The sequence below is a fragment of the Neovison vison genome, chromosome 8, assembly GCF_020171115.1.
Source record: "Neovison vison isolate M4711 chromosome 8, ASM_NN_V1, whole genome shotgun sequence".
Lineage (NCBI taxonomy): Eukaryota > Metazoa > Chordata > Mammalia > Carnivora > Mustelidae > Neogale > Neogale vison.
Window position 1 is genome coordinate 75,667,876 of NC_058098.1, and position 26,247 is coordinate 75,694,122.

Sequence of the window (26,247 nt, forward strand, 5' to 3'; positions counted from 1 at the left end):
ATTCTGACATATGAATCCACATATTGAGAGAAATGTGTATATAGTTGACCACCCAACAACATGGGTTTGAAACGCATGGGTCCACTTATACACAGATATTTTTGGATAAATATGGCACAGTACTGTAACTGTGTCTTCTTTTCCTTACAATTTTCTTAATTACATTTTGTTTTCTCTAGCTTACTTTATTTTAAGAAGATAGTATATAATATATATATCTTACAAAGAGTGTGTTAATCAACTATGTTATTGGTCAGGTCAATGGCAGGCTATTAATAGTCAAGTTTTTAGGTAGTCAAAATACTTCAGACAAGTTGCCATTTTAACTTCTTTCTTTGCTGCTTGGAGATGTGAGTCTTCTCTCAGCCTCTTCCAAGTTCATAACCCAGAAAGTCTTTCTCAAGGACCTAGGAACTCTCTCTTTGAAATGTAAACACAGAGGGAGATAGAACCCCATCTCCCAGTCTTTGGATGGCAGGAGCCTAACTTCAGTGGACACCAATCAGCAAACACAGATGACATAATAACAGAGAAAAGCAGTTGCTAACTCAGTAATAACCCAATGTTATAATAATACGATACATCCCATTGACCAGCCTCTCCCTACAATCTTCAGTATTTTTCTACTAGCTCACCCCAACACTTAACAACCTCTCACCTTTTGTATCAGCAAAGCTGAGTATCTATGCTCTGCCTCCTATTGCTGGTTTTTGGTGATATTGGAATAAAATCAGTACCTGCCTTTTCATGCGGATCTGAGTGATTTTTCTTTAATAATACTCCTATCTCCTGCCAATATTAATGTCTTAAGAGTGATTTTGCACCATGAAAAAAGTAGGATGCTGGGGGGTTTTTTTGTTTGTTTTTTTGTTGTTGTTTTTTGCAATTAGTTTTAAAAAGCCTATCTCATTTTGGAGAACTTGGAACCTTTGTAATGCATTTCAACCAAATTTGCATGTGGGTGGGGGAATCTGGAAGTATGTATGTGTGAATGTGTGTGTGTTTCTAAGTAGGACTTGAGTGCTAGAAAAATCACTGTGAAACATTATGAATTTTTTACTTTTCTTCTGTTTGGGGTCAGTTCCCCTTATCCTTAATCTCTCTGCTCTGAGAACATATTTGAGAGAAGCTAGCTCTGTTCCAACACTAGAGCACCTGCTCACAGCCACTTAACCATCCCACGAGTCAGATCTCTTCTTTCTGGTCCTGGCTATCAAGAGGTGAAGAGAGAGCTGATTTGAAGGCTTTCTCACTGTTCTGGAATATTATCTCACTGCTTGGAGAGGCCTCTCTACATGTAGGCAAGAGCATTCCTAATTTTCAGCCAAAAGGAGGAAGAAAAAATATGCCACCAAAGACATAACCCTAAAATGCCTTTAGAGATCTCAGCTGGGTCTTCTTGTGAATAAAGGGAAACTCTCTGGTACAAAAACTGAGAGTTTGTCAGGGCATGAAGAGGAGAGGAGAGGTCTGTGTAAAAAAAAAAAAATACAAATACAGGAGAGCAAGGTCTGATTTGACCATCTGGAAGGTAAGTTTTCTGTTGATGGTCATTCAGAGAAAGTAAAATTGTCCGTCTGATGTGTGAGAAGTATTTTCTTCAGCTTTTTGCTTTCCCTTTGATAAACCCATGAATTTCCCCCAAGCTGCTCCACTGTACGGTGGAGATTAAATATAGATTCTAAGCTTGTAAATGGGGTAGAATGTGAGGCTCACTGATGAGTCCCACAGGAAAGGACACTGTTCAGAGGCTTTCCTTATGCAGAGAATTGGAGATGAGACACTCCCTCTGAAGGAATGAAAGTAGACAGACAGGGAATCCAGTCTTTTTTTTTCATCAAATTGATATTAACAGCCTGCTACATTATGATGGCAACAAAGGGAAACAAATGTGGAGCGTACCCTGCCTTTTCATGCCAAGTATCAGAAACCCCTGCCGTTTGCATAAATGATAATGGATGTACTTCAAAATTGTAGTGTGCAGGATGGCAGAGATTATGTGGGTGAATTCCTCCTGTCAGCTAAGCCACATTGTGTCTCTGGTTCACCTTTAAGCCAATCCACTTGTGGTCCATTTCTTCTATTATTTGATTTAAAGTTCAGGGCAAAGATAAAATCGGTTTAGAGTGGAAGTTGACAATCTGGTAAATAGCTTTGGCTTTTTCCTCTTTTAGGCAGTAGAAGAGATACCAAGGATGGAAGGGGATAAGGCTTTTCCAGGAAATAAGTTTTCTGCTTTTATCTTGGAGGGCCTTGAATATTCAAAATTGCTGACTAGATAGAATGGCCTCCACCCTCACAGACAGGGAGACTCAGGGTGGACTGACCTCTCTATCCGCCTGAGACTATCAGCAGCAGAGCCCATATTTGTCTAGTTTGGTGGCATCAAACCTCAATGGGTGAGAGGAGGCCAATGCCTGCTGCTCTTTGTCTCTCTGCTTTCAGAAATCCCACAGGGGTCTTGTCTCTTTCCATGGAATATTTATTTAATGAGAGGAGATGACCTGACTGGAAAACATGAAGCTTTATATGCTGATGAGGTGGTACAGGATAGAATGATCAAAAGATTATTCTTGCATATAGTTTCCTTTTTGAAAGAGAGAGAGAGCAGGGAGGAGGGGCAGAGGAAGAATCTTAAGCAGGCTCCATACCGGGCATGGAGCCTGATACAGGGCTCCATCTCAGGACCCTGAGATCATGACCTGAGCTGAAATCAAGAGTCAATCACTTAATCAACTGAGTCACCCAGGTGTCCCTGCATATTGTTTCTTTAATTAAATAGCATGATGCTCTTTCTAGACTGCATTATTCCTATCATTGGCCTCTCCTATACATTTCTATGTGTTTTTCTTGGCACAGAATAATTTACTGTATAAATGTAATTTTTTTCCTTAGGTTCCCCCCTCACATAACTCCAATCTAAGTTAGTTTGATTGTATTGATAAATTAACTAATTAACCTATTGATAATTTTTAAAAATTATTGAAGAACTATATGCCAGTCACTGTGCTAGGTGCTGTCAGGTAGGAACTCAGGTAAATTTTTTTATAGTAAATTTCTAAGTTTCTATTTAGTAATTTTTTTTAAAGATTTTATTTATTTATTTGAGAGAGAGATAGTGAGAGAGAACATGAGGGAGGAGAAGGCCAGAGAGAGAAGCAGACTCCCCGTGGAGCTGGGAGCTTGATGCGGGACTCGATCCTGGGACTCCAGGATCATGACCCGAGCCGAAGGCAGTCGTCCAACCAACTAAGCCACCCAGGCGTCCCTCTATTTAGTAATTTTTAATTTTCTTTGCAATTGTATTATTCGTACTGTTTGGCTTTCCAACTCAGTTCTAATTTCTGAGCAGTTAACATTTGATCCTTTTATTACATTTCTGATGATATTTAAAATGAGGTAAAGCATATGGTAGATGCTCAGTTATTTCCTTTTGATGGATTTTTTTCCTTTTGGTCAACTTCAAGAGTGTTTTCTATATGTTGAAATACAACAATGGTTTCTGTGCCTCCAGGGCATTTTTTTTCCTATGCTGCCTCTTCCTGTTCAGCATCAGGTCTGATCATGGCTTCATACCTGAAAGAATTTTGAGAAAGCCCAGCAGATAAGTAAGAGACTTGAGCAGATTTGAGCTAACATCAGGAGAGGAGCACCAACAGCAGTACAGGGAGGCGAATAATAGCACCTAGGCCAAGTGTCCTTCCTCCACAGCTCAACTTGGTAAGTGATAATTGTAGAATCATTCCCTGATTCTTCTCATTCATTCTCAATCTGTGGCCAGCATTTCAGTAAGTCACCATCATCCAACCCTATCCAACCACTGAACACTACCACACTGGTCCCAACCACCATTCCTCACCTGGGCTTTTGCAGCAGTCTCCTTCCCGCTCTCCTTGCTTCCAGTCTTGCTTCCTCTTTGGGCTTTTCGCTTTTCTCCACATAGCAGCCAGTGGCCTTTTGAAATCTAAATCATTGTATATCATTTCTGTGCTCAGAGTAGATCTTTTGGATGAAGACCACAGTTAACAGAAGATTCCCACTCCTAAACAGGAAGCATGGTGTACCAGCCCAACCTGAACTGGTCCTTGTCCGTTGCGCAACCTTGTCTCCCAGCCTTCTCCCTAGCTCTGCCTTTCCGGCCACACTGACTTCCGGCTCTGTTCTGGAGCACACCAATCTCATCCAGACACAGTTACTTTTCTGCTTGATGTTTGATTCGCCCCAAATGCTTTAGCTCTAGATTTTCAAGTAGCTCCACTTCTCACTTCATTTCGTTCTCTGCTCAGATTTTGTCTTCTCTGATACACTTTGCTTGTTCACGTGTTTGAACATAGGCCCAGTCATTCTCTTTCTCTTTGTCCTGCTGTTTTCTAAATATGCCTATAACTATTACCATTATCCAAGATTATATTTCTTATTTGTTTACTGAACATTTTTCTCTACTAGAATGTAGTAAATGAAGGTGGAGTTTTTTGTTTGTTTGTTTGTTTACTACCCCATGAGTAAGACTGACACATAGTAGATGCTAAATAAGATTTGCTGAATGAATAAAGAAAGTAATGAATGCCACAGCCATTTCTGAAAGCAGGTGCTCATTGCTAGGATGATGGCCTTGGTTTACTCCATGCCATTTCTATTTGCTGAACTTGACCTAGTATTAATGATCTTTTTAGAGTCAGGCTTTTCTTTGGGTCATCACTGGATTAGGTATGGGGACCAAAGCTACTCAAAGCAGGACGGAAATGAAGAAGTTGCTAAATCACAAGGTAGAATATCAGTTGTCTAATATAGTTGTTTCAATGTACAAATGACAAAGTGAAGATCCATAAAGAATAATAGTTGGAAATATATGTGTATTGGATGTCAAGAATTTTTATGTCAAAAACAAAAGACTATTCCACAGATATCTAGGGCTTCAAGGGAGTCTCTTACCCTTATTACTGGTGAAATATTTCTGAACAGAATTTTGAGTTTATTTCTTATAAAGTGCTATGGTAGTTAATGGAAGATATACTTCATCAGTTTTGGTAAGGGCCAACCCTCCAACTGGAATCAAAAGCCCAGTGAATCATTCAACACACTTTATTTTCTTTATAACCACTGAAGAGAAAATGGAAGCTTGTCATTTTCCTTTTAAAGCTGTGCACATTGCTAAGTTTTCCATGGGCTTGCTGTGCATATATAACTTTTAAAGTGAAAATACTATTTGTGTGAAGAGATGATCAAGGTACATAGCAGCGGATTGTCACTGCAGTAGTTTGGGATGTCAGTAATTCTTAAGCTTAAAGGAATACTTTGATGATTCAACAGGATACCTCTAATTTTATATTTATTGTCATCTTTCATTTGCTTTCCTATTTTGGAGACATTTACCAACTGTGCTGATCAGACTGTGTTTGATTCCTACGGAGAAATGATCTATCTTAAAATTTGTGTTCCAAGAGGAAGCTAGAAGGAATTTGTACTTTGATTTTATAGAATATATGGAAAACATCATTGTTTTCTACTATGGGCTTTTGTTATTTCATTATTGTAGGGAACACACCAAACAGGCTGCTCTGTGTATTTTTTTTTTCTGAGACTCTTAATCAATGAAGCAAGTCTAAAGTAGTTTTCTAAAAGAAATAGTCACTTATAATTAATATGAAGAAATCAATTGAGTCTACTATTCTTCTGTCCTTGTTATAAGAATATATTTGACCTTGAAAGTAAAAAAAAAAATTATCTAATGTTACTTCACAACGCAGAATCTCTCAACTGTATTTGGAGTATGATTAAATGTGTCTTTGGTAGCTACTGCAACTATCACAACCCTGGGGTATCCTACAGGCAAGTTGGAATAGGACTTTTCAACCAGAGAACAATGATATGAAATGTATGATTCTCAGATGCATGGTTCTAAAATATTACCCTTTGATTGATTTCTGAATTTTATGAAGAGGAAGATACTCAAAATAGACCACTGAAAGGATTTATGCATAATAATAATCTTTTTTTTTTTAGGATTTTATTTATTTATTTGACAGAGAGAAATCACAAGTAGATGGAGAGGCAGGCAGAGAGAGAGAGAGGGAAGCAGGCTCCCTGCTGAGCAGAGAGCCCAATGCAGGACTCGATCCCAGGACCCTGAGATCACGACCTGAGCCGAAGGCAGTGGCTTAACCCACTGAGCCACCAGGCGCCCCTATGCATAATAATAGTAATCTTGATGAAGTTTTTTTTATGAGCTCTTCTGAAGCGATGGGAAACCACCATCAATAGGCAAATAGCTTGTATCTGAAATCCTCAAGGTAAAAAGTTTTGCTTGGCTTATGGAATGAGTAAGTCATGGGAAAAAAAGACACAGCATAGGGAATATAGTCACGGATACTGTAATAGCTATCTATGGGGACAGATGGTTGCCACACTGTGGTGACCATAGCATAATATATAAATCTGTTGAATCACTAAGTTGTACAGGTAAAGCTAATGTAACATTGTGTGTCAACTATACTTGGGAAAGGAACACCAGACCTCTCCATTTGCCAGAATCCCATGAGAACATGGTCTAATGGAAGGAAATGTATTCGGAAACTCTTAAGCAGTATGATGAATGAAAATCAAGTTCAAATAGGACATTCTAGAAACCTCAAAGGACAAGGAGAATAAACAGGTGTGGTGATGTGATGTAAATGCTAAATTTCAGTGGAGGAAACAAAGGACTGTTTTCTTTTTTTTTTTAACTGGCATTTGACAGTTGGTCTTGCCAGTACTGCCAACCAGACTTGCAGACAAAAAAGAAAACAAAAAAAATCATCACTTGTATCTGTGATGCTTTTCACTGGGACTTTCTAAAGTTCTTGGAGGTAGATCACATTAATAAAATTGAACCAACTCAGTTGCTCTCAAATCATAAACCTCTGCATCTTCCAGCTTTGCTGGACTAGACTGTATTCTGATTCCCATGGAAAATTTTTGGCTTGGGAGAAAGTATTTGTGTCACTAAGGCAGCAATGAATTCAGGACTCTTTTTCAACAAAGGGTAGCATAAGGGTAAATTTAATTTTCAAGACTTGTCCCTTAACTGAAATGATTCTGCAATGATCTGGAATGAAACCTCTTGAAATGTTATTTAAGACACCTTGAATCCCCTAGGAATCCACAAGCTAGGAAATCCCCAGGAGCAGCAGCAGCACCGAAGGATTCCACAAATGCTATCTTATCTTTACACATCAGCCTGCCCTGCACACGTACTACACAGGTAAAGAATGACAGAGGGCAAAGGTCATATGCTTTGTCACCACCCACACTGCAGAGATTTGGGTCCAGCCATTTTCTTTGCCTGCTAATTTGCATAGTTGCTTCCTGATGGTGGTGATTTTCTGTGTAATAAGCTTTGAGTAAATCATTCCTGCAACACTCTCCTCCCCTTCCTTGCTTATTTATCACAGAGATTGCAAAGCTCAGTGACAGTTGACTCTGCTCTTTTGCTGGCTGGATCGTGGAATGCAGGCAACATGTATGTATCATTAAGTGCATCTCTGAGTGATGGGCCTGGCATCATGTCACATCACAGGGTCATCCTCTCTCATCATGTCACATCACATCACATGATGCTTGACACAGGCACACACAGCTCCATTCTGAGTATCTGGAAGTAAATGGGGAGTAAGCCTTCACAGCAGTCTGAGCAGTGCTTTCAGAAAGAGAAAATAAATATTTTATTTATTTATTTATTTGACAGACATAGATCACAAGCAGGCAGAGAGAGAGGAGGAAGCAGGCTCCCCGCTGAGCAGAGAACCCGACGCGGGGCTCGATCCCATGACCCTGGGACCATGACCCGAGCCGAAGGCAGAGGCCTTAACCCACTCAGCCAATAGAGAAGATTGACCTTTCTATTGTCTATTTTCTACCACTGCAGATACAATGACCCCTGTTGGAAGTTGTACATATAAGTATATTCACATTTCAATGAAAAACAAGGCATCTGTACAAGACAAGATTTCTCTTTCTGTTTTTCCTTCACAGTGATGAAGCAGTGTCCCTCCTGTGTTTATTACTGTTGTTGGTGAGATCTAATTCTGGGAATCAGGTGTTAATCTAAAGTATTCTATTGATGGGATAAGCTATATGATAGTTATTAAGGATTTGAAGTGTGACAATCAAACTAAGGCAATTCAAGGAGAGTTGGACGAGGCTGTTGAATGATAATTTCTACAAAGTGTGTCCACTGTAAAACCAATCCAATCTGATACTTTGGCTTCTGTTGTTTGATAAATCTGGAGTATAAATCCATAGCATGTAGCACTGCATACTTCTGATTTTTAATCTTGCCTTGATTATGAACTCTTAGTTCTTGCATGTAAGTCCTTAGAAGCTTCCTACATTTACTTGTCTCTATTCTTAAGACCTTTCCATATCAGAAGCTAGTGAAAAGGGAAAACCAATTTTGAAAATTAATGAACATAGTTGATATTATTCAAATAGTCAGATGTGTGTGTGTGTCCGTGTCTGTGTCCCAGTAATACCTAGGAACGGACAAGAGTGAGAGATGGACATGTTTCCTCTTCTGTCACTAGATTCTCAAGCTTTCACCAATAGAGAGGTGTGCTGTCTTTCAAGAATGTGGAAACTATCATCTGCTCCTCCAGGAAGCTCAAGGAGTATTGAATGGAGGTTTTACCTTGGTCAGCAAAGGAGTTAACTTTAATGAACACTGATCCAGTGAGGCTTTCTTCAGTGCTCTCAGCCACCTATCGAATAGAACTTCTACTCTTTTTACTCTGGATATTTAGTGTTCTTCTTTATGTTTCTCTTTCATTCTCTGTTGAAGCTTCCTCTCCTAAATATACCCGAAAATTTGATGTGCTATTCTTCTAAAGTGATTTAATAGGAATCAAAACCATGAGCCTAGAAATGAAGTAAATTGTCAATATCATTTTCTGTGCTGACCTTACTACATCCACAACACTGAGTTCACATCTAGATTCCATATCTTATTATTGTGTATTGGACCATTTCAGATGCATTATAACCAAAAGATAAAATTTATACATGTTTTAGTATTAAAAGACAGAATACTGTTTGCTTTGCCTAAAAGATGTGGGGTTTAGTAAAATGTATCAAATGATTCCTAAAAAAGCCTTTCCAAATGCAAGGTAAGGGTGAGGTTGGAATAAGGTTGGATTAGAGCTAGAATGAAGTGAAAATGATCTTAGAGTGAGGATGGCCTGTTCCAGGTGACATTGGGATGAATACATGAGAGCTTTGGGCAAGTTTAGAAAGTTTTAAAAATGGGAAGAAGCCACCCACAAGTCTAGAAACCCCCCCCCCAAAAAAAACACTCTCAGGTTTGCACAGCAGATTGGTATATCTAGTAGACATAGGGCACAGTTCATACTAGTCAATGTAATAGCACCTTAAGACACAGTCAACCAAACAACAAAAACAATGAAATTTAGCAGACTGCACTTGAACTTTTTCACCATATTTATTATATTCAGTTATCTGAGCATGTCCTATGCCTGACCCCTCACGAAATCCTTAAATATAGAAAGGGAGTTGAACAAGATATTGGAGTCAAGAGTTACCCAAGGTATGATTGTATAAGTTGAAGATTTTTCTAAGAAAAAAGAAAACTTGGAAGCCATAGTTTTTGTCACCTCATAGTTGAAATGAGGGGTTGATGGAGAAGAAACAGCATCCCTGGTCTTTATTTCATCATATAGCAGAGTTTGAACGGATGCATGGAAGTTAGCAGGAAATATTTGAGAAATGCTTTCTAATAATGCAATCTATGCAGTGATGATATGAACAGTCTTACGGGAGTCCCCATGTCTACAAATGTGCAAGAAAACCTGGTAGACTCTGTCTTGAATGGGGAATAGCATGGAAGAAACTCTAAAGTCCTTTCCAAGATGTGGCTCTGAGTGGCTTTAATTTTTTTCAACCATTTTAGTTCAAAGATTTCCCTTTTTAAAGAGGTCATTGAGATTTCTTCTTGAAGTAAAAACAGAAAGGAGTAAATAATTTAATGTCTTTAAAGCATCTAACACATGCCACTTTTCCCTAATCACTATCTTCCATTGACTCTTAAAGAAAACATATTAGATTAAAAACTGAGTGATTGAATATGACATACTAACCAACAGAGAAGCACTTCTGTTGGATGTGAAATATCTAAGTGGGCAAAGGAAGAGTTATAATATGACTAGCAAATGCATTTTATTGAATATTTTCACTTCATGCTCCCCAACTATTGCTGACCACCGTTTGTGCTTCTATTTTTGCTCATTAAAAAAAAAAAAAAAAGGCAGTTTGAGGCTCCAGCTGCTAAGCCAGGAATGCTCTTTTACACTGGCAGCATTTTCTCTTTTGGCAGAATCCACAGGCAATTGCTTTGATGTTTTTTGGAGTTACATTTGGTGTCTGTCATAGCTCATGCAAAGATAAGCTGATTGGGTTGTCTAGTTGGTCCCAGATGCTTTTGGCTTTAATGCTCTAACAGTTCTCTTTGAAAATGAAGTCCTGGGCCAATCTCATCTCTCAAGGGACACTTGCAGATGACTCGTTCCTGATCAAAAGGCAACGTAATTTCCTGATGTCCATATGCTTCCTCTGGAAATTCTTTTGGTATCCTCAAAACCGGTGTTTCTTAGAAGTGGACAACAGATTGTTATTTAGGAAGGGTCTAAACTTCAAAAGTGTTTCCTCAACAGTTACAGCAAATAGGAGTCAGGAAGTCTGAACTGATTTCTAAGAACTCCAGGAAGTGGGTTCTAGAACATATTGTTACAAAATCACCTCCCAACGAAGACTGAAAACTAGATTTGTGGTTTACCACTGCACCATGATTATAGTAAGTGAGGATTTGTAGAAAAGAAATTATCCACATTTTTCAGGGGGGTTTTTTGGTATTAAAGAGAATGTGATTCATATATTTCCTCCTAGACAAACTTACTTATAATCATTTGGTTATAAAGACATTCAGGGGGGTAGGTAAATTAGTGAAATGTGTATACAGACCATAGATTTGTTGGAACTAATGCTTTAAAAATCATCCAACTGACATCTTTGAACTCCATCCCACCCCTTATATGCCATTTCTCTTTTGGGTCAAGGATGAAAGGCAGATAAAGATCCTTCTGTCTTCTGTATTTTTTTTTCCCCAAAGACACAGACAGCTAAGGACACAATATTGAGGCTAAGTAGCAGGAGAACCACTGTGTGTGCTTTTTTTGTGGCCTCAGTGGCACATTCCAGAACTTAGATAATGGGCTTACTTCAGCGGAGCTTCCAAGTCTCAGTCTTTTTTGTTTTGTTTTGTTTTGTTTTGTTTTGTTTTGTTTGTTTTGAGAAGGGTTGTTTGGAGAGGCTCTTTGTAAAGTCCTGTTTGAAGTGGTTCCCACCGTAGATGGCTCCCCGGAGGAATGATAAAATCCCTGGTTAGAAAAAAGTATTTAAGAATACCACATAAATCTCTGCAGTAATGCTTTCATTTATGTCAAGGAGAAAGATGAAGGATGACAATGCAGATTCAAAATGCCTTTGGATAGTATTGAGGAGCAAATCATTCTTCTATCTTTTTTGAGCTTAAACAAATCAACTGGAGTTCTAGGAAAGGTTCAGAAGTAGAAACTGTGGGAACAAAGAGCCATCTGTCAACTACCTGTTCTTAGCATTCATCTAGTCATAGATCAACTTTTACCTTCCACAGCTGTGAACCTGCCAGACATTCTGTGACAGATGTGTATGTCCTGTAGGCAACCTTCACCAGGAAGCAAACCATAGGACTAAGATTGTGAACTAATCAGAGAGAATAAATTTAGATAGCATTTTTAGGCAGATGAAGACTCTCTGCTGGTACTTTATGTACATGATCTAAAATATTTATTTCAACAAATCTGAGATTAAAATCACTAGCCTTAATTTACAAAGTACTTGAGGCTGGGTCAACTGCCTAATCTCATTCAATTGGTAAATACTAGAGCTGGGATCTGACTCCATTTGACCCAGAGCTGACTATGATTTATCTCTTGTCAGTGTCTTTGTTTTCTTTCTGGTGGATAAGCTTAACTGCCTTCTGGGTGTCATAATTGTTCTCAGAAGCTTCCATTTAGATTTGGCTTTTTATTGTTTAAGTGTGAACTTGGGAGAGCTTCTTAACCATTATCTCTATCTGCTTCCCAGAAGTATATACCACCACAGAAATGATTTAAGAGGTTCAAGTGCACAAAAAGTCGGTGTTACTTCCATATATCTAATTGTCCATGGGCATCTCTGGAAAGATATTCTACAAGAATCTCAAATTCAAGAAATCAAAATTAAAGAGATTTCCCTCCACACTCTTATGTTTGTTTTATTTTTCCCTGTTTCTGTAAATGTAAGCCTCCACCCAATCTGTAAGCTCTAAACTTAGGTTTCATCCTAATGTCTGTACTCTAACTTTTTCTCATCTGTTTTCTCTTTGCATTCCTACAACTAGTGTTTAATTTCCAGGCCTTTACCTTTTCTCCCCTGGATTCTTCAATGTTCTATCACTCATGTCCCCACCGGCAGTCCTCCAACTCTTCAACACAAATTCAACACTGCCACTAGAGGGGGCTTTTTAACAAATAAGTAATGTGATGTTGGAAACAAGACTCCAAATCTTTTAGCATTGCACAGAAAGCCATCCATGGCCTTGTCTTGCTTATTGTTTCCAACTTCCCATTACATCATACTTTCTGGCATGGCATTCTGAAGGCAAACACAACCTCTTGAAATTCTCTAAATTTGTCGTTTTATTTTCTATGATACAGCTCGTTCTGTATGCCCTTCCCTTTCTCCCCATACATTTATATAGTGGGAAATAATCTTTCTGCCTCCTTTTGTATTCAGATTTCTATCACTGTAAGCATAACTTTTCTCCTTCTTTCTTTTCTAGAGTCCTTGACCAAACTGTAAGTTCCTGAGGGCAAATTTTGTCTTATTCCTCTTAGCAGAACCAGGAGCTAGAACAGTGCATGACTCATAGTTAGTCCTCAGAAATCTTGGTGAAATTAAAAACTGAAAGTGAAAGCAAAATCCCAAATCTAAAGACTAAAGGACATCAGATAGGCAGTGATCTAAGGCATACTTCAATAATAGTATGTATCTTACATATTTTACATTTATTATAGTCAAGAATTTGTGTCTGTAGGAGAAACCATAAACGCTCTACAAAACATACTCTGAGATCTCCTATCCAAGTATCTCTACATGAATTGCCATTTTTTTTAAATGCATGTACTTAAATGTGGGCCTAGAAGAATATTGTTTATCATAAAACAGTGGCAAAAATAACTGGTTCATTCCTAATAAAGTGGATGAATTTTATTACCTTAACAAGAACCTGGTTCTAAATAATGTAGTTGATAAAACATAATATTTTCTTATGTTCATTATGAAATTATATAACACGAATCAGTGTAATGGCAAGCACCTCCAAAAATTAGAAATAATTCATTAAATAAATGAGATACAATTAGAAAAACATTTCAGGAAAATCAAACATCATTTAAAACCTGGTGAACTGAATTGTCTAATGTATTTGCATGTGTTCATAATTTATTTTCCCCAAGTCACTGTGTTTAGCTCATTTGAAAATCATCTTTGAAAACCAGCTGTTACCCAAGTCATAAGTGTTTTTATATTCTGAGATAATAAGAATCAATTCTGAGATAATAACAATTAATTTAGATTCCAGGATCTAAAACCATAATCAACTTGTATGTCAATTTAATTGCTTAACGACAGCGTGGTCATTTCTATTGCTATTTAGGAATTAGAAATACATTCTAATTGACAATGTATAGTCATAATAACCTGGGCTTCTGAGAAATTATAAATGTCATTCTTTCTTCCTTTCTTTTTTCTTAAACCAAAACTTAAACTGTGTTTTGAGTACACCTTCTAAGGTCCACTATTAGATGATCTATTTCTTTTCTTTAGATTCATATTTATGTGGTTGGAATAAAGGGCATTATAGGCTCAAAAATACCAATTTTTAACTGGAAGAAAATAGATTAAATAAAAATAGGGTATAAATACCACTTTCCCCCATGGGTTTTTTTCATATCTTGAATTTAGGAATGGGTTAGCAAAAATTGAAATACTCCATGCTCATCTGTGGGAAGTGTGGGTAGGTTCTGGTGCTCAGGTGTGCACCTGCCTCACCTCACATAGAGCTTTATAAATGAGGACAAGTTGCTTTAATTTGGTAAATGGTTCTGAGGAATTGTTAGAATCACAATTATCTGGTTCAGTCTTTCAAACTATATTTGAGCAAATCTACATGTGCTGACATTTACTGTTAGTGAGGACAGTGTCCCACTGGATTGTAGCTTGTACTTCTTTAATTGTCCCACATGTGCTGAGCATACTCAGAATAACTTGGTTTTTTTTTTTCTCTCTCTCTTGCTCTTTCTTTTCTTTGTTTTTTAGTTTAGTTTTTCTTTTCTTTTCTCTTGTTCCATTTACTCTCCCAGTTAATTAAGTCATATCTAAATACTCACCAGGATATTGAGTTGCATAGTTCTCTTCCTGTAACCAGACCAACTATGCCATTTCTTTAAAGAAGAAAATGGTGTTGGATGAAAATCATTTATCCTCATACTTCTCCCTCTTTTCTTCATACTGCCTCTCCTTTCTTCCCAGAAGTTGTGGATATTATCATTTATTGAGTAGGTATTATATACCAGGCCATGTACTAGGCACTGTATATATATTATTACATCAATTCACACAACCATCTTATGAAGCAGAATCAATTACCTCTGTCTTATCCATGAAAAAAATAGAAATCAGAGTCCCTTGCCTACAAGTTCAGAGAAAGTTCAGTAAGTAAGCCATGAACAGAATCCACATGAGTCTGACTCAAAGTTCATTCTCTTTTATTGCTTCTTTTTGTTGTTGTTGTTTCTTTAATACATTCCTAACTTAATTTACAGGTTCCAAAAGTTTGGAAATTGAGGCAATAAACTTGTTATGTAGGTGTCTTATGGATATGACATCTCTAATGTTGGTTTGGCTTCCAGAGAGATTACTTTCCAAATGAATTTGTAGAAAAGTAGGGAGTATAGATGTAAGAGTGATTATTTTCAAAATTCAATTGAATGCTTATACTTTCATAATTAAAACAATAATTGGAAGATAAAATATTTTGACAGCACTTAAGTTTTTTTAATAAAGGATCTCTTTAATAGAGACCTTTACAATTTCAACAAATGCAGAGCTCTCTCCCAGCCTGGGTAGAATGTCAGCCAGCTGCGCTCAGAATTTGAATGATGGAGCTGTCATTTAGGTTGGTATTTGAAATCAAACTATTGCTGTAGATTTCTAAGTACAAAATGAAGAAAGAATGGTTGCTTTATCAGAGAGATTTGGCAATTATCTTTGAATTCTTCCCTTTAAATGTCTAGCAGTCATGAAGTATTTTCTTTGATTTGGAGTAACACCAGACCACTTCTTCATTAAACCAAAAAATAATAAAATTTGACTGCTAAAATTAGTGAATATTTACTTATATTTCAGTGTGTATTTAACACTGTTTTTGATGTTTTGGAAACTATAAATATACTTTGGGATATGGTACTTGAACCCAAGAAGTCCACCATCTAGTTGGGTTTGTGGTATATTGTTGACATGAATATGTATCAATGTCAATAGATTTTGAAGATCAGGAAAAATACCTCAAGTGTAAATTCCGCAAGTGAAATTCCTCTGTGGAAAGTATTCACTGTTCATTTCTGTGTAATTAGAGCAACATGCTCACATCTTCAAACAGAAATTCAAAGACTGATGTAAAGACAGTGGCTCCCATTCCCCATGTGTGATAGCAACATATCAAGTAGTCTGTATTGCAGCAATACGGAGGCATGTTGAACCTAGGAGAAAAATAACAGCTCTCCAGTGTAGTGAATATGCTCCTGAGTAGGAGGATACTTCGAATATTTAAACATTGACATTATTACTGAAGAGATATACAAGTGTGTAGCTGGATAGTTCATACATCTAGAGTGCAGAAACACAAATGAGAGATTAATTAGCCTTGGAGAAATTTATGCAAAAATTATCTCAACACTATGGCATTAAAACCAGTAAGCAATGCCATCTTCTAACCTTTCATCTTAAAACTATGTTTAAATTCATAATCAGACTTAGATCTTGGATTTTTCACTTTCCCTATAATTACTAGGTAAAACCATGTTAGCTTAGGTGTTGTCTTACATGTTTGTGCTAGTTAGATAATGTGTAAGATAAAGTTGCTGTGGTGATGAGATGGAGAAAGGAGCTATACTTGTTTTAGACCATAGAGGGTATTTGGATCACAAAGCCTTCTGTGAATGCCTCCGAGTGTCAGACTGATAAATCACACTGCCTGCTTCCGTCATGCTAGCATATATTATGGGTTAATAAATGTTCCAAATATCTTGTGAGTCAAAGTAGTCTCTGTCCTTACTTCATTGCCCTCATGACTTTGTGGGGAGGAGGAACTAATGGAAAAATTGCTCTTATATTGATGAAATTCTTATTGGTAATTAAAGTTTTCCACTCAAATTCAGGTAGGCATTTGAACACAACCTTGGGATGATTTTGCCAAAAAATTGAAATTCTTGTAGATGCTCAATGAAACTGTATTTTATTTCATATGTGTTTTCTTTGTGCAAAAAATTTAATGAACCTGAATCTTATTCATGGCTTTAAAAAAGAAAGAACGTTACGTAATATATGACATCATGGTTATTGCTGACGTGGTAAAACTTTCTTCCTGAAATCAGCTGATGCTTTCCTGATTTGCCATGCTGTACACATTAAATATCCATTTGCTAGGAAATTGTGAAATACACCATTTTTAATTACTAATAATTCGATAGATTAGTGGGTAGACCAAGTAATCTAAAGAGAAACTTTTTTTCTCTTTAGCTTTCTATTGCTATTTAGGAAAATATGTTCTGTGATGATTTCTAAGTTTAATGTAATGATTTTGTGTGTGTGTGTGTTATTTCAAGAGTCTATAGCTTTTAGGATTTTGAATTAAAAATAGGAAAACACCACAATGCATATTAAAATAATTTTGGAGAAAAATTTGAATCAATCTATTTTTAGGATAGAAAAGAATAATAATAAAATAATAATAATTAAGATGATCATGGATATAGATAAACTGGATTTGTTAAAGGAACAATCTTTGTCCTAATCTCATTTCCAAATTTACCTATTTACAAAGAAAATAATTTTTTCCATCTGCTCTCCTCCCTTTCTCTTTCCCACTAACCAAGCCAATCAGAAATCAATTCCTTTAATCTCTTTTGCAACATTTCCTGAATCTTTATCTCACCTTTTTGTTTTCCTTTACTACCAATCATATCTAAGCTTTTAATTCCTCAGGGTTATTGCTTTGTTCTCTAAAATAGTTTCTTTCCACTAATATTGTTCCCCTATTAGTCATAGTCAATATAGTTGCCAAATTAATCTTACAAATGTACAGTTTTCATTAAGTCCTTCTTTTTTTATTAAATTTATTTATTTTTTTTAATAAACATATAATGTATTTTTATCCCCAGGGGTACTTCTTTTCAAAGCAAATACTCTTTTACACTCAATTATCATAGCAATTTGTACCTTTATGATAAAGACCCACTTCCTTATCCTGGTGTACCTGGTGCTCCACCATTTTCCTCCACTCTGTATTCCCAATCATGTCCTAACTTGAATCTTTTCCAGGATTCTATCCTACAACCAGAATCATTTAACAGCTATGACATTCTATGCTTTAATGTATTGTTCTGCAACCTGAGAACTCTAATTTCTATGCTCTAGAACTCTAGATTTCTAGAACTCTAATTTCTAATTTTTATTTAATTCTATCAAAATCTAAGGTCCAATATAAGTTTTACCTTTTTGACAAAAATTTTGATGAGACTACCCTGGAAAGCTTTTATCTTACCTGAACAACAGCACTCATATCTACACAACTTTATGATGATTTGTGGTGTGCATGTGTGTGCGTGTGTGTGCGTGTGTGTGTGTGTACATGTACATATATATACACACATATATATATCTCTTATGTACTCATACATAGATATCAGGGTTTGGGATTGGACTTCATCACTTTTCAGTCTGATTTTGCTATTTTCAAACCGTATGTTCTTGGATAAATTATCTAACTTTGCCGAACTTTAGTTTTTTTTCATCTATAAAATGGAATAACAAAAGCAATTACTTTTATCAGTTTCCTAGGGCTGCCATAAAAAGGTATCACATACTTGGTGGCCTAAAACAATAGAAATTTATTTTCTGAGAATTCTGTATGCTACATGTCTGAAATCTGGGTGTTGTCCCTTAATTCTCTAGGGGTTTTTCTCTGCCTCTGGAAGCTTCTTAGCTTCTGGTAGTTGCTAGCTATCTTGGTGTTCCTTGGTTTGTGGGCATATCACTCCAGTCTCTGCTCTGCCTTTACATGGCATTCCCTCTGTGTGCTCTACATGTTTTCTGTTTTGTTTCGGTTTTTTTTTTTTTTTTTCCTTAAAGGAGTTCTAGTCATAGGATTAGGGTACATTCTAATTCTATATGATCTCATCTTTAGTAATTACATCTGCAAAGTCCCTATTTTCAATATGGTGATGTTCTGAGATTCAAGGTAGACATGAACTCTGGAGAGACACTATTCAACCCACTATGCTACCTAAGAGTTATTTTAAGAATTTAATGAGATAATTTATGTAAAGTTTTTGATGAAGTGCATTGTTACATGGTAAATGCCTCCTCACAAAGTTAGATATTGGTATTATTACCACTATTATATCACCTCTTGATATCCTCTCGATATCTACAAGGGGTCATGTATATGGAAGGAAGGTTTAGGCATTTGATCATGTTTGTTCAATTTTTTAGAAATCCCTAACTCAAGTATTTAATAAAAATAAAAACCATCCCCTGGAAAAGGTAATAGCTATCAAGATTTGGGGAACTTCTTGTTTGTTTGTTTGTTTGTTTGTTTTTATCATGATATGGTTATCTGGATCAACAATTACTTGCAGAGAGTCTTTCAGAATTCTCATGCCTGTTTTTGATAAAAAGTAATTAACTCTATTAGAAACACTTGAGCAAGCACAGATTTTGTGTGTGTGTGTGTGTGTGTGTTTAATTTTTTATTTTTTATAAACATATATTTTTATCCCCAGGGGTACTGGTCTGTGAATCGCCAGGTTTACACACTTCACAGCACTCACCAAAGCACATACCCTCCCCAATGTCCATAACCCCACCCCTCTTCTCCCAACTCCCTCCCCCACAACAACCCTCAGTTTGTTTTGTGAGATTAAGAGTCACTTATGGTTTGTCTCCCTCCCTATCCCATCTTGTTTCATGGATTCTTCTCCTACCCCCTTAAGCCCCCATGTTGCATCACCACTTCCTCATATCAGGGAGATCATATGATAGTTGTCTTTCTCCGCTTGACTTATTTCACTAAGCATGATACGCTCTAGTTCCATCCGTGTTGTCGCAAATGGCAAGATTTCATTTGAGCAAGCACAGATTTATAAAGATATAGGTATAAAATACAGAAAAGGGGGAAAATTGCAGAAGGATAACTGGGATGATTTTAGTCTGGCTAGGATGAGGGGGAAAGAAGTTAAAGAAAGGATAAAGATAGCACTGGAGGAAGATACTGTGTAGAGATGTGAGAAATCTTACCTATTTAATTCTTTTATGCTTCGTTCTTTCTTACTGAGAAGAATAAGCTGGCAAATACAGAAAAAGCAAACATAATCAGGAGAAAATGGAAACTCATGACAGATTATTGTGGGAAACTTGCTCTTTTAAATCAAATATCTTCTTTAGAACCAAATAAATACTTTTGGTGAGGGTGGTTGAGTGAAGATGCAGAGGTAGAAAAAGAGCCTATATAGCTAATTTTTAAGAATTGCAGAGATTTGGAGAAGTGCTAGGAAAGAAAGGCCTTCCAGAGTTCCTAGCATAAAAACTAGTACTTGTTTTACTATTTAAATTGTCATTAAAGTAGGCTTACAAATTTGATATGTCTCCCAAGCAGATTTTCATAAAGATTATTAATTGATTATGAAATTCAGTCAGGTCAAAGTTAATCACTTCATTTTATAGGAACTGATACAGAAATAGAATAATATAGGTATTTGGATATAGGCAGAGCATTTGCCAAACTTTCTCATGATATTCTCTATAATAAATAAAATACTTTGGTAGTGATAATATCATAGTTTGGGAAATTTGTAACTGAAAATAAAACTATGTCTACGGAATTTTAACATAAATGGGACTTAGAATAAAATAATAGGTATGATGGGGCACCTGGGTGGCTCAGTGGGTTAAAGCCTCTGCCTTCAGTTCAGGTCATGATCCCAGGGTCCTGGAATCAAGCCCCACATCGGGCTCTCTGTTCGGTGGGGAGCCTGCTTCCTCTTCTCTCTCTCTCTGCCGGCCTCTCTGCCTACTTGTGATCTGTCTGTCAAAAAAAAAAAAAAAATAGGTATGAAGGTAAACTCACCATTCAAAATTATGACATGGATTTCTTTTCAGGAGGGCACCATGAATTAATATTGTAATGTATTCTCTCTGCTTCAAACACATAGGTAAATTATGACCAGACAGAAAAAGAAAATATTTAACTAGGCTAAAAACAAAACAAAAACATAAACAAAGGAAAAGAATCTCCATAGAGCTGAAATAAAGAGGAACTAAAAATAAAAATGGTGAATGTAGCTGGACCATAAATCTTCTGGCTGAGGACCTCAAGCAGTATATATTGTGGTTTCACTCGACCTTTGAAAGAGAAGGGAGACTAAAAGAACTCCATGGGGGATGGAACCTTGTAGAAATCTTTTTGCTTTAATCTAGAGACTGTGCAGGAAGCTTATGAATATATGCTATGAGGAAAATAACTGGCCACTATATGTGGCATTGGGTGTACATGAGCTGCTGAAGTACAGAAATGGAAGGTCCTATACAACCTCCAAACCGTGACTGAACAGAGCCATGCCCTGGCTCACTAGCTGGTTGTACAATTTTATCAACATCACAATGGGAAGGACCCATTCCATTAAGACCTGAGGATCCTAAGGGTTTGGAAAGTGACAACTGCAGATCCTCCTGGTGTAGAGAGAACAAAGAAAGCTAGAAAGAGAATATAACACCAGAAAACAAAAGCTAAATATTCCAAATGAACTTACAAAGCAAAATTTCAAAACCTATGAGTAGATGTAATGCCCTTAAGGACAGCCCATCAATACTTAGAATGTGAATTTATTCCCAAAGGAACTACGTATAAGAGCAGTACCACAAGGGATTTCAAATAAGTTTGTCTAGAAAACTCAAGGATAACATTTATTGAAGAGCATGATGTTTGATATATATAAGCATAAATAAAACAGACAAGTGCCTATGTGAAAAGAAGCACTAGTAAGGAAAAATTGACATATTGAAACATTTTAAAATGGGATAAATTATATACGCTCTAGACTGTATGTGGTGAGTGAGTATGTGAACCAAAATGTAATGCTGAGAAATTCACCCAAAACAGCACACAGGGAGATAAAGAATACGAGTGAGTAATTAGGAGATATCAAAGGGAGACTGAGAGGTTCCAACAGGCATCTGAAAGCTTTAGAGGAGAATGGCAAGAAGTGTGGAACATCGGTATTCAAAGAGATAAAAATCTACAGATTTCCAAAATTAAAGCCCCGAGTCCTGAGAGTAAAAAGATGAAGAAAATAAATCTACAACTTGAGAGAGTGCAGCAAACCAAGAAGTCAGCTCTTAACTATAGAGAACTGGAGGTGTGGGGGAGTGAAGGGGATGGGTGAAACAGGTGACGGGGATTAAGGAGTGTAGTTGTGATGAGCACCATGTGATGTATGGAAGTGCTGAATCACGATATTGTGCATTTGAAACTAATATTACACAGTGTGTTAAGTAACTGAAATTTATTTTTTTAAAGATTTATTTATTTATTTATTTATTTGACACAGAGAGAGAGATCACAAATAGGCAGAGAGGCAGGCAGAGAGAGGGAGAAGCAGGCTCCCTGCTGAGCAGAGAGCCCGATGCGGGACTCGATCCCAGGACCCTGAGATCATGATCTGAGCTGAAGGCAGAGGCTTTAACCCACTGAGCCACCCAGGCACCCAGTAACTGGAATTTAAATAAAAACTCTAAAAAAATAAATCTACAACTTGAAAGATTATCGTGAAATTATAGACTATCAGTGAATAAGTGAAACTCTTAAAGCAGAAAGACAAGAAAGGTGTCCATGAAAGGAATAGCACTTAGATTGACAGTTGACTTCTTGACACTTGTTGATACTGGAAAATGGCACAACGGTGGCTTCACAGTGCTGCCATAAGATAATATTCAGCCTAGATTTGTTCTTTCAACTCTATTATCAGCCAAGAGGTTTCTTTCAGACCTACAATGGTTGAGAATTTAAATTTCTAGGGCACCTGGGTGACTAAGTCGTTTAAGCACTGCCTTTGGCTCAGGTCATGATCTCATGGTCCTGGGATGGAGCCCCACATTGGGCTACTTGCTTCGCGGGGAGCCTGCTTCTCCCTCTCCTCCCTGGCTTGTGCTCTTTGTACTATTTCTATCTTTGTATCAAATAAATAAATAAAATCTTTAAAATAAATAAACTTCAGGGCACCTGGGTGGCTCAGTCAATGGGCGTCTGCCTTCGGCTCGGGTCGTGCCCAGGGTTCTGGAATCGAGCCCCATATTGGGCTCCTTGCTCAATCGGGAGCCGGCCTCTCCCTCTGACTGCCTCTTCCCCTGCTTGTGAGCTCTCTCTCTCTCTCTGACAAATAAATAAAAAAGTTTTTTTTAATAAAATATAATAAAAAAAAACTTCTATTAAAACTACTTTAGAAGAAAAAATGTCACAGACTTAATAACATGTATGATATGTATACTGCCTATAACACTTAAAAAAGGTAAATATAAAACATTGGAACAGAAAGGAGGCATTAAAATAATCTTCATTAAGTAATTAAACTATGGATCTATGATGTATTTGGGATGAGATGGAATTTAGAATAAGTTTTATTTTGTTATAGCAATTTATAATTATGAGGGTAAAAATTTAAGAACACTTATCACCTTATACCTATTAGGATGGCTATTATAAAACAACAACAACAGGTGTTGGCAAAGATGTAGAGAAATGTGAACCCTGTGCCATGTTAGTGGAAATGTAAAATGGTATAGCTGTTCTGGAAAACAGTATGGGGGTGGTCCTCAAAAAATTAAAAATAGGATTACAATATGATCCAACAATTCTACTTCTAGGTATATATCTAAAAGTATTGAAAGCAGGGTCTTGATATGTTTGCACACCCATTTTCATAGCAGCATTATTCACATAAGAATAAACTCCAGGGTGCATTGACAAATGAATAGATAAGCAAAAATGTGGGATATACACATAGTGGGCTATAGTACAACCTTAAGGAAGGGAATTGTGACGTATGCTACCACATGAACTAACCATGAAGACATTGTACTATATGAAATGAGTCAGTCACAAAAAGGCAAATACTGTATGATTCTACTTATATGAGGTTCCCAGTCAAATTCATAGAGACAGAAATTAGGCTGGTTGTTGACAGGGGCTTCAAGGAGAAGATATATTGCTTAATGGGCATAGAGTTTCAGTTTTGCAAGATGAAAGAATTCTGGAGATGAATGAATGCAATGGTTGCATTACAGTATCAATGTATTTAATACTGCTGAATTATAAACCTAAAAATGGTTAAGATGGTACATTTTATGTGTATTTTATCATAATAAAAAATTGAAAATAAAATTGAAGATAATTACCAAAAGAATAGTTATATATAATCTTTGACAGCCTACCAACAAAGGGAAAATATAGTACTTTATCAATTCCAAGGGAAAATAAAAACTGATGAAAAGTCAATAAATAGAAGAAAAACTAGGATGATAGAAATCAATTAGATTAATATCACACATTATCAGATAAAGTGCTAAGCTGTCTTGCAGTATGATACTAACACAAGAAAGACCTAAAGCAAAACTGTGTAAAAAGTTTGAATGAAAAGAAATGAAAAAAGATATATTAAAGAAGTATGAATTGAAAGAAAACTGTTATGTCAAAATTAATATTAAACAAAATTTAAGGCAAAAATCATATATGGGAAAAGATAGGAATACTGCATCCTAACAAAAAGTAAATCACTAAGAATATTAAATAATTGCGTAATTACTTATTGAGTATCTCAGTATCATTCTGGATACTGAGGAGGAAAAATGAACAAAGAGCCAGAATTCACTATTGTCATGGACAGAACATAGGCAAATTTGAAAAACCCACAATTGTTGTGGAATATTCTAGCACACCTCTGTGAAACTGGGAAGTCAGGCCCTTAAAAAATTAGAAGGACTTATAATATTCGAACAAGAAAACTAGCAAGCTTGATCTAAAATATATTTAAGATTTTATGTTCTATTTTTTCAGATACATACTCTTTTTTTATCTTTTTTTATTTTTTATTTTTTATAAACATATAATGTATTATTAGCCCCAGGGGTACAGGTCTGTGAATCGCCAGGTTTACGTACTTCACAGCACTCACCATAGCACATACCCTCCCCAATGTCCATAACCCCACCCCCCTCTTCCGACCCCCCTCCCTCAGATACATATTCTTTTTAAGTGCCCCAAAACACTTAAAAAAATGCTAAACTAGGAATAAATTCAACACAAAAGTACTTAACATTTTTATTGAGAAAAAATATGAGATATTATTGAAGAAGGTTTTAAAAAATATTTTTAAGTGGGAAGATAAAAAATTGTCATGTATGGGATCACTTAATGTGAAAAATTCTACTTTATTAACCTATAAATTTAGTGCAATTTCTATCTAAATCCCAAGAGGAATTTTGCTGGACAAACTAATACTAAAATGTACTTGAAAGAACATAAAGCCAGTTACAATTAAGGCAATTTGAAGCAGAGTGTGTTAGTCGGTTTCTCCAGAAAAATAGAGTACATAGCGTATATTCATAGGAAGATATTTATTACAAGGAATTGGCTCATGCAATTATAGAGACTGAAAGGCCCCACGATCTGCCATCTGAAAGCTGAAAAACAAGGGAAGTTGGTGTAACACCAGTTCTAGTTTAAAGGCCTGAAAACCCTCTGGGAGAAGAGTCCATGAGAAAATCCATATTTCAAGTCAGCAAGCAGGCAGGAAGCAAAAGAGGCAAATTCCTTCTTTCATCTTTTTTTTCTGTTCAGGCCCTCAACAGATAGGATGATGTCACTCATTTGAGGTAATTTACTAATAAGTCCATCGATTCAAATGTTTATCTCATCTGGAAACTTTATCAAAGACACCCAAAAATAATGTTTAATCTGGGCACACCTTGGCCCAGTCAGGTTGACACATAAAATTAACCATTACAGGGAGCAATGTAGTGAAGGTTTTTCCCTATCAAACACTAAGGCTCATCATAAAATACAGCAATTAAAACTAAATTGGAAGGGGAGGTGAACCATGAGAGACTATGGACTCTGAAAAACAATCTGAAGGGTTTGAAGTGGTGGGGGGGTGGGAGGTTGGGGTACCAGGTGGTGGGTATTATAGAGGGCACGGCTTGCATGGAGCACTGGGTGTGGTGAAAAAATAATGAATAATGTCTTTCTGAAAATAAATAAATTGGAAAAAAAACTATAAGTGAAAAATGTGGTATTATTTCAAGGACTAAATTGAATAGTGGGATAGAATAGAGAGTCCTGAAATGAACCATTGCAATATGAAAATATGACAAAGGACAGAAGTGACATTATAAAGCAATGGGAGGGACTGGGGCACTTGCTAAATGGTACTAGAAAAAAGCTTATTTTTGTGGACAAAAAAATAACATCCAGGTTCTACCCTACACACCCAAGGATATGCCCAGGATGGTTAAAAACATAAATGTGATTTTAAAGATCCCAGATGCCCTTCAACAGATGAATGGATAAAGAAGAGTGTTCCATATATACAATGGAATATTACTCAGCCATCAGAAAGGATGAATACCCAACTTTTGCATCAACATGGACGGGACTAAAGGAGATTATGCTCAATGAAATAAGTCAAGCAGAGAAAATCAATTATCATATGATTTCACTTACTTGTAGAGCATAAGGAATAACATGGAGGATATTAGGAGAAGGAAGGGAAAAGTGAAGGGGAAAAATCA